This window comes from Bos indicus x Bos taurus, chromosome 1 (genome assembly GCF_003369695.1).
Source record: "Bos indicus x Bos taurus breed Angus x Brahman F1 hybrid chromosome 1, Bos_hybrid_MaternalHap_v2.0, whole genome shotgun sequence".
In the NCBI taxonomy this organism is placed as follows: Eukaryota; Metazoa; Chordata; class Mammalia; order Artiodactyla; family Bovidae; genus Bos; species Bos indicus x Bos taurus.
The window spans coordinates 95,968,213-95,978,879 of NC_040076.1; positions in this window are offsets into that span (position 1 = coordinate 95,968,213).

A 10,667-nucleotide genomic window follows, 5' to 3' on the forward strand; every position below is an offset into this window, starting at 1 on the left:
GTCCATACCATTTCTGTCCTTTATCGAGCCCATCTTTGCATGAAATGTTCCCTTGGTATTTCTAATTTTCTTGAAGAGATCTCTAGTCTTTCCCATTCTGTTGTTTTCCTCTATTTCTTTGCATTGATCGCTGAGGAAGGCTTTCTTATGTCTCCTTGCTACTCTTCGGAGCTCTGCATTCAGATGCTTATATCTTTCCTTTTCTCCTTTGCTTTTCGCTTCTCTTCTTTTCACAGCTATTTGTAAGGCCTCCCCAGGCAGCCATTTTGCATTTTTGCATTTCTTTTCCATGGGGATGGTCTTGATCCCTGTCTCCTGTACAATGTCACGAACCTCCGTCCATAGTTCATCAGGCACTCTATCTATCAGATCTAGTCCCTTAAATCTATTTCTCACTTCCACTGTATAATCATAAGGGATTTGATCTAGGTCATACCTGAATGGTCTACTGGTTTTCCCTACTTTCTTCAATTTAAGTCTGAATTTGGCAATAAGAACTTCATGTTCTATAAGCCACAGTCAGCTCCTGGTCTTGTTTTTGTTGACTGTATAGAGCTTCTCCATCTTTGGCTGCAAAGAATATAATCAATCTGATTTCCGTGTATTTTGGTGTATATATTTTGCATATAGGGTGCTAAAAGTATATTTTGTATATAGGGAAACCAATCTTGGATGTCTTACAAGCCTCTGGGCCACGGGCAGGCAACTCCTGGCAGATCCCAGAGCTTGCTCAAACTCATGTTCATCCAGTCAGTGATGCCATCCAACTATCTCATCTTCTGTCATCCCCTTCTCCTGCCTTCGATCTTGCCCAGCATTAGGGTCTTTTCCAATGAGTCAGTTCTTTGCATCAGATGGCCAAAGTATTGGAGCTTCAGCTTCAGCATCAGTCCTTCCAGTGAGTATTCAGGACTGAGTTCCTTTAGGATTGATTAGTGTTATCTCCTAGCAGTCCAAGGGACTCTCAAAAGTCTTTTCCAACACCACAGTTCAAAAGCATCAGTTCTTCAGCACTCAGCTTTCTTTATGGCCCAATTCTCACATCCATACATGACTACTGGAAAATTCATAGCTTTGACTAGACGGACCTTTGTTGGCAAAGTAATGTCTCTGCTTTTTTTATATGCTGTCTAGGTTTGTCATAGCTTTTCTTCCAAGGAGCAAGAGTCTTTTTATTTCATGGCTGCAGTCACTGTCTGCAATGATTTTGGAGCCCAAGAATATAAAGTCTCTCACTGTTCCCTTTGTTTCCCCATCTATTTCCCCATCTATTAGATCCTGGCCATGTGACCGGGATCTAAGGGAAGGCAATCCAACATGGTTCTTAGTAAGCATGGAATGTCAAGCAAGGGGAGTTGTTATAACTTGAGGTATCTAGTAACTTTAGGCTCTAAGATTGTTTCAGATTGGAACATTCCAACTATAGATATGTTAGGATATTTATCAGGCCAGAATTTGGGGCCTGGGGAGGTCATCTTGTTACTATATGGTTACTATGTATATCTCTACATTGATATATTACAGCAGTTGTAATAAAAATAATGATGATGAGAATAATAACAATAATAATTTGATGAGCACTTTGCATGTTTGTTATAAACGTTTTCTCATTTATACCTTACAGTGCTCCTATAAAGTAAACACTTACAGATGAGAAGACCAAGATTCACAGAGATACACATGGACTTTCTGCACTTTTGCCCTTCCAGTTTCCCTGCCTGGGACACACACTTGCCAGTCACCTGGATCACTCCTGTTCACCCTTCAGGATGCAGTTGTAGTGTTCCTTATTCTAGAAAGCAGGCCCAACTCCCCTTCCTGGAGCCTCCTCTGGGCTAGACACCCTTCCTCTCTTTTCCCCAGTCCTCTACATGACCTCTGCAAAGCACTCACTCCATCGTATTAAAATGTTCTTAGATGTCTCTTCCACTAGTGCAGGCTGTGCTTTGCTATGAATATGTTGTTTAGTTGCTTAGTCATGTGTGACTCTTTGAGACCCCATGGACTGCAGCATGCCAGGCTTCTCTGTCCTTCACCATCTCCCGGAGCTTGCTGAAACTCATGTCCATTGAGTCGGTGATGCCATCCAACTATCTCATCTTCTGTCTTCCCCTTTTCCTCCTGCCTTCTATCTTTCCCAGAATCAGGGTCTTTTCCAGTGAGTCGGCTCTTTGCATCAGGTGGCCAAAGTATTGGAGCTTCAGCTTCAGCAGCAGTCTTTCCAATGAATATTCAGGGTTGATTTCCTTTAGAATTGACTGGTTTGATCTCCTTGCAGTTCAAGGGACTATCAAGAGTCTTCTCCAACACCACAGTTTGAAACCATTAATTCTTTGATGCTCAGCCTTCTTTATGGTCCAACTTTCACATCCATACATGACAACTGGAAATACCATAGCTTTGACTGCTGCTAAGTCATGTCAGTCGTGTCCGACTCTGTGCGACCCCATAGACGGCAGCCCACCAGGCTCCCCCGTCCCTGGGATTCTCCAGGCAAGAACACTGGAGTGGGTTGCCATTTCCTTCTCCAATGCATGAAAGTGAAAAGTGAAAGTGAAGTCTCTCAGTTGTGTCCGACTCTTAGTGACCCCATGGACTGCAGCCTACCAGGCTCCTCCGTCCATGGCAGTTTCCAGGTAAGAGTACTGGAGTGGGTCGCCAGTGCGTTCTCCATAGCTTTGACTAGACAGACCTTTTTTGGCAAAGTAATGTCTCTGCTTTTTAATATACTGTCTAGGTTTATCATAGCTTTTTTTCCCAAGGAGCAACAGTCTTTTAATTTCATGGCTGCCTGTCTCCTTTCTTTCCAGAGGTGCTTCATACTGGGCAGAAATGATTAGAATGAGTACTACTCAGTAGAAAGAGTACAGTGCCTCGTACTGAGTAGGTACTCAAATACTTGGGGAATCACAAATTAAATAAAAGCTTTAAGTAGCATACAGGTGATTAGACCGAGGATCCTTTAAGATTCAGTTATGAGACACTACTGTTTTGAGATTCAGATTTGAGCCTGGTTGGCTTGAATAGATGATGCTGAAATTAACTGAGAAATAAAAGCAAGAGCAAGATAAGGCAGTAGTTTTGAATTCAAATGACCAAAAGAAATTACCCCTTCTAAGTTGGTAAACTCACCTAAAAGTTGAGGACCTACTTTTTTTAAAAGGAAAAAAGGAGTGTATTATAATGATTTTTCTATACTATTTGTGTTCTTAGTCACTCAGTCATGTCCGACTCTTTGCAATCCCATGGACTGTAGCCCACCAGGCTCCTCTGTCCATGGGGATTCCCCAGGCAAGAATTCTGGAGTGGGTTGCCATGCCCTCTTCCAGGGGATCTTCCCCACCCAGGGATCAAACCCAGGTCTCCTGCATTGCAGGCAGATTCTTTACCAATTGAGCCACAGGGGAAGCCCTTTCTATATACTGTACTACTTCTAATTTTCAAATGTAAATCTTTATGCAATTGCTAGGAATTATAGTAGTTTGACCCTAGAAATAATCCAACTTGAGTCATATCTTCAAAGAATAAGCTGTTCAGTTACATAACTCAGATTATATACTGAAGGACATGAAAATGCTACACAGGAGGGGAGGGTGAGCCCCTCTGTGTTACTGAATGGCCACTGCAGCAGCAGAAGTGGGCCTGCCAGTCTCCATTCACAGTCTTGATTTACCTTAGACCTCTGCCGACTACCCCTGTTATCTTCACCAAGGTGCCTCATGGAGTGGTCATTCTTTTCTGCCATCTGAGGGCTTTATGAATTGTAAATCAATTCAAAACTGATAAGCACACATCAACTCTGTTCCAAAGCATACTTGTTTCTATTAGCCTAAAATTTGCCATAAACCTTTCATACTAGGAAATCCTTGGTGAGAATGTCTCTCAGTCAAAAGCATATTTAGTTCAGTTAAACCTTGGAAACCAGCTTAACAAAATGCAGCATGGTTTCTTTTGTTTCTAATATCTCTTCATTGCAGGAGTCCCTGGTCAAGGGCTGGTTTTGATTGCCAATGTCATAATCTAAATTTCATCACAAGTACTAACTGATTCAATAGTAACAAAGGAGAATGATCCCCAGTTCTCTCTTGTAGAGCCAAGTTTAATCTGAGTGTTGTGGGAATATTAATTCCTTTGCAGAATTCACTGCAAGATAATGTGCTCATGTTCTTACGCAAATCTGTATCAAGTTGGGTTTGCCAATAAGTTTCACTATAGTAGAAAATCAAAGTTTAATGTGCCTGTGTTCACGTGCTTTCAAAATGCATTTCAGAGTCCACTTGTAGTACAGATAAGCTATGAAGTCTGCTATTCTGGATTTTATCCAGGGAACTCTTTGCAATCAAGAGGCTGTGTGGTTATTGTAACTTGTGAAAATCACCCCTCCTTAGCTGTCCATTTCTGTTAGAAAGCTCTAAATGTTGGAATCGACTTCATTAAACTGAACCAACAGTTGCCTCCCTGAAATTTCTCCATTTTTTTAAGGTGGAAATATCTTCCAGGTAAAAGCTAAAGGAGCCCAATTTCAGCCTATAATGAAGAATAACTTTCTAACAATCAAAAGCTTTGGTGGACAGTGAGTTTCCTATTAACATGATCATTGCATGAATTGAGTGTACATGAATTATATGCATAGAGGCTCCTCCACTTATGGTGGGGTAACATTCCAATAAACCCATCATAAGCTGGAAACATCATAAGTTGAAAATACTTTATACACTTAACCAATTGAACATCACAGCTTAGCCTAGCCTACCTTAAATGTGTTCAAACATAGGATACATAGGGTATCAGTTGTTTACCCTTGTGACTTCATTGACTAGGAGCTGAGACTCACTGCCACTGCCCAACATCATGAAGGAGTATCATACCACATATTGCTAGCCTGGGAAAAGATCAAAATTCAAAGTCCAGCTTCCACTGAACACCTATTACTTTTGCATCAGTTTTCAGTTAAAGTAAAAAAATCTTAAGTTGAACCACTGTAGGTTGAGTATCATATACTATATGCCTGAAATCATATGTGCAGACCCTAAATGAGTAGAGCCAGGACTCACATTCAGGCAGTCTAACTACACTGATCATACTGCAGAGGTAATGCAATCATTACCATCTGACACGGAAAATTGCAGCAGCAAAAGAGGTTTGAGCTAAATGACATCTGAAGTCTTTACTCACCATGAGAATATATGGCACAGGAAATTCTCATGCAATGTGAACATTTCCCCTTAACTACCCTTCCTCAAAGTCTGGAATAGTTGTCTCTTACAAGCCCCCTTGGATGAGTGTGCTTCTATAATGGCACCTGTCCAAAGTCTTTATGATTATTTATTGTGTTTCTCTCACATGAAACTATACTTCCTCAGATTAACGACTACGTGTACCTTCGTCATCATCATATCCTGAGTATACTGCACAGATCCTGGCACAAAGTAGGCAGTCAGTAATATTTGTAAAATAAATGAATGAAGGATATAATGAACCAGTGGTAACATTTTGTTGTTCTACAATTTAAATGGCTGTCTTACTGCAGAACTAGATCCTGGAATGAAACCTAGGGAATAAAAGACAAACAGATGCACACATGCTAGAAGTTAAGGGTCTTTTATGCTTTTATGCTTATTATATGCCGCTTACTAGTGAAAGAATATAAATATTTAACAGTAGGAAATTAGTTAAATAAATTATGATCTGTTCACCCAGTGGAATATTAGACTTCTATTAAAAAATGATGCTGAAAACTAATGGGTAATAGCATGGAAGTATATTCTCAATACATTAAATATTTTAAAAAATTAAAACCATTTTTTGTGCATGCATGTCAGAAAGGAAAGCAGAAAAAAAATGGTACATATAGTACACATAAAAATTATGAAAGGATGTGTTATAGCCCTATATGGCAATAATGCTTTTCTCTACAATAGAATCAGAAATGAATTTTATTTTTTATATCATTGATCTATATTTTCTAAATTTCTACAATAAACATATATTACATTAGGAAAGGGAAAAATAAAAAGTTTTGTTCCTGCTTTTGATTTTTTGCTAAATACAAATAAATTACTTGTATAAAATAATTAGAAAGGAATGCATACAACTTCTGCCCATGTACTCAATTATGTTTTCTTTGTCAATCCTTTAGTTCAAATACTGTATGTAGGCATGTGTAAGGGTAATGGGTGACTCTTGAGAAATATATTTTCAAAGTGGAAACAAAAGCACAATAGACCATCATCACCCAAACTTGACTAAAGTATTCAAAGCATTCATGGTTTTACCTTTCTCCACTGATTGTAACAAATGCACCAATCCCATGAACTGGTTAAAATCAACCAACCAAATAAGCAAGTAATAACAAGTTCTTCATAATAACAAGTACCACCAAGAAGAAGAAGAAGTGCTGCTTGTAGAAATGAAAAAAAGTAAACAAGGGTAAGACAGTGATTGCTCCTGACCTAGAACTGTGTAATTGGATTCGGGGCAGGGGTGGGGGGCAGTTATAAACAAAAATTCTAGACAAAAACAGTTTTTTAAAATGTTCTCTTTAGGTCTTTCTATTTTTCCCCTCCAATAACAACAGACTTGGAAATTTCTGAAAAATGTCATGCCAAGATTACAACTTCTTAATTTTTTCCCCTGCCATAACAACAAAAAGAAAGAATGGAGAGAGAGAGGAAAACAAGGTAAGAGAGGAGGGAAAGGGTTCAGTTCAGTTCAGTTCAGTCACTCAGTCATGTCCGACTCTTTGCAACCCCATGAATCACAGCATGCCAGGCCTCCCTGTCCATCACCAACTCCTGGAGTTTACCCAAACTCATGTCCATTGAGTCAGTGATGCCATCCAACCATCTCACCCTCTGTTGTCCCTTTCTCCTCCTGCCCTCAATCTTTCCCAGCATCAGGGTCTTTTCCAGTGAGTCAATTCTTTGCATCAGGTGGCCAAAGTATTGGAGTTTCATGGTAGTAGGTGAATAATACTACTGCTGGCTCTTACAAAGAATTCAATTGTCAATGAAATGGGTAATGGTCAGGAAATATATATTTTTTAATGAGGAAGGATGTGCAGAGGAGGATGTGCCTGTGAGTCACTGAAAACTGGCCCTCCTTCCATCTTTTTGTGGGAAGGGTTAGACTTCAGTGTCCAATACTGGGAGAAGGAATAGAGAGTAGTGGGAACAGTGGTCCAGATATGAGCAAGGGACAATAAAGAAGGTAAACAGCTCCACCTCTCTACACCTTGGAGTTAAACACACAATAACCTGGGAACCATTTATCACCATTACCAGACTTCCCTACAAGCCACAGAAATTCTTTGCATTAGAAAAACACAATATTTAGTAAAAACCCCCTTCTTGAAAGAAATTGTTTGTACTGAGAGATAGCAATGCATTAACAAAACACAGAAAACCCAAAGCTCTTTTTTTTTTCCTTTTTAAAGAGAAAGCTATGGTAGCTAAAAGGCAGTAACTTGAACGGAAAAAAAAATTACTATTGAGCGTGATAACAATAAGGACAAGCACATAGTGGGTATCTGAAACCTCTATAGATACCACCCATCCTAAGAAATCATGCCTATATTTCTAGTTGATGTGGATATGAGATATATATGAGGTCTAATCTGGGTGTACAGGGAGTGTCCTTGGAACAGCACTATAACTAAAAATAAGCAAGTCTAATCAAATATGAGTAATCTGACTGCTAGGAGGCTGGGATTGTGGCTAGAGTATCTTCTTGGACCATGTGGTTTGTATTAAGAATTACATACAGTAACATGGATGAATTCCACAGGCTAGTGTAGGGTGAAAGACATCAAATTCCAAAGGATCCATACTACATAGTCCATTTACATGATGCTCTAGAGTAAGCAAAACAAATCTATACGTTCAGAACAGTGGTTGGGATGGAGGCTGACGATGAAGTGGGGCTTTGACTAGGGGGACAAGAAGGAAGCTACTGCACTGCTGATAATGTTTAACTTCATCTGGGTGATGGCAATATGATGTGTACACATTTGTAAAAGTCCACTGAGTTCTTAAGTATAAACTTAAAATTCGTTTACTTCTCTGTGAGACTTTAGCAAGTTAAGGGAAAAAAAATAAAGATTATATAGCACTCTGAAAAAAAAGAGAGAGACACTGTATTTGACAACCTAAATCATTCTGGTTACCAGAGAGATCCACCGTCTTATGAGATGTGTGTAGTGCAAATATTCTTATGGCCTTCATGACATTTCCACCAGAAGCGTTCCTCTCCCTTTTCTCTGACTCCTGATCAGCCTTCTAAATGCTTGCTCAATCTCCCAGGAAGGCTAGCACAATCTGGAGCCAGATGGGTTTTTTAAATTTTATTTATTTATTTTAATTGGAGGATAATTACTTTACAATATTGTGGTAGCTTTCGCCATACATCTACATGAATCAGCCAGAGGGTTTTAATTTTGCTCTCATCACTGACCAGTTTTGTGAGTTTGGGCATGATTTCCATGCCTTCTTCAAGTGTAAATGAAATGTTAAAATGTAGAGCACTTGACACGCTGACATTTTAATAAATGTTCACTTATTATCACCCCTGGAGAAGGACATGGCAACCCACTCCAGTATCCTTGCTTGGGAAACCCCATGAACAGAGGAGCCTGGCAAGCTGCAGTCCATGGGGTCGCAAAGAGTTGGACATGACTGAGCAACTGAGCATATTATCTCCAGTTTCCCTTCCTAGGAAGGAAAGAGTATTTTGAGTAATAAAAACAAATTATTCTGGTCCTCTGAATAATACTTCAGCATAATTGTGTGTAGCTGTCCTGAGTGTTGATCATCCACTGGAGAAACTGGAAGCTTCCCATCTCCAGGTTGTACAAAGTAGCAGTTAGACCCCATTGTGGAAAAGGCAGCTTGTGATGTCCCAATGGAAACCTGCTCGCCTCCGCTCCATCCACTCCTCTTTCCACAGGCAACAGCTGATGGACAAACTTTCTCAGGTGACTGATGCTTCTTGCAACCTGATCGTGAAGTGTGCTTCTCCCATACCACATTCCTCATCCTTTACATAAACAGTTTCCCAGACCTATGAACTGCCCCACTGGGACCAGTCAAGACAATTGGTACCCTCCGCATGTTGCCACCATTTAGCTTATCTGGGAGCCTTTCACAAAGCTCATCAGGCCATTTGCATTTGTATATTCAAAAATGACATTCTGGTGATAAAATCAAGCATTTTTTTTTTTTTTTTGTAATTTAAAATAAGAATAGGGTAACTGCCTTCTTGTGTGGTTGGCAGCCTGCTGTTTACAAAGTATCTACAGCTGCTACTGTCCAATGGCTTCCTAGGTGGTGCTAGTGGTAAAGAACCTGCCTGCCAACCTACCTGTCCCCCTGCAGGGGACATAAGAGACTCAGGTTCAATCACTGGGTTGGGAAAATCCCCTGGAGAAGGGCACAGCAACCCATTCCAGTATTCTTGCCTAGAGAATCCCATGGACAGAGGAGCCTGGTGGACTACAATCCATGGCGTAGCAAAAAAGCTGGACACAACTGAAGTGACTTAGCACTACTGCCCAAATCACTGTGTACTGCAGACAGTGGTGGCGTGGCTTGGATGGTGCTCAGCCACTGGGGACTGCTGCCTGCTGTGAGGCCTCGCTACCAGTTGCCAATGTCAACTCCAATCAAAGTGCCTCTTCAGTGTAACCACCAGCATCTTTTGCCTAGTGTGGCTAACTGCTTTAGCTGAGGTAATAAAACAGTGACTTTGAACCATATATGCACATTAGAATTACCTGAGAAGGACGTCCCTGGTGGCTCAGTGGGTAAAAATCTACCTGCCAGTGAAGGGACATGGGTTTGATCCCTGGTCCAGGAAGATTCCACGTACCACAGAGCACCTAAGCCTGTGTGCCACAGCTACTGAGCCTGTGTCCTAGAGCGCACGAGCCACACCTACTGAAGAACATGTGCCACAACTATTGAAGCCCGCGTGCCTGGAGCCCATGCTCCAAGACAAGAGAAGCCACTGCTATAAGAAGCCCGTGCATGGCAACTAGAGAGCAGCCCCCATTTCTCACCGCAACTGGAGAAAGCCTGAGCACAGCAGTGAAGACCTAGCACAAATAAGTTATTTATTTTAAAGAATTACTTGAGAAGTTTGAAAAGAAATTAATTTTGCCTGGCTCCCTACCTATTTCCACATCTGCTGGGGACATTGTTCTGGGATGATACTGGTTATGGTTACAGTCTCATCTTTTAAAAATTCCTTAGGTGAATCTAGGGACTCCCCTGGAGGTCCAGTGGTTAAGATTTCATGCTTCCGTTGCAGGGGGCACGGGTTCAATCCCAAGTCGGGGAACTAAGATCCCATAAGCCATGGGGTGAACAAAACATATAAATATATACACACATTTTAAAAATGCTAAGTATTGTTACCAGATTTCTAAACACAGTTATCTTCCTACTACACTACAGTCTTGGTATCCGCTTGGTTTCTCCGGTTCTACTTGTACTCCTGCGTCCCTCTGTTCCTAAGCGTGGTAACCATGCTTCTTAACCCTCTTTGGGTTCCTCACCTTTTCTCTAATACTGTCTTCCCTTGTGTCATCATTTGACCCTTCCAATCCCCTGGTTCTATGTGAGGCCCAATGACTAGTATTAGAGACTGAAATTCCTTCCTGTCTTACCGAA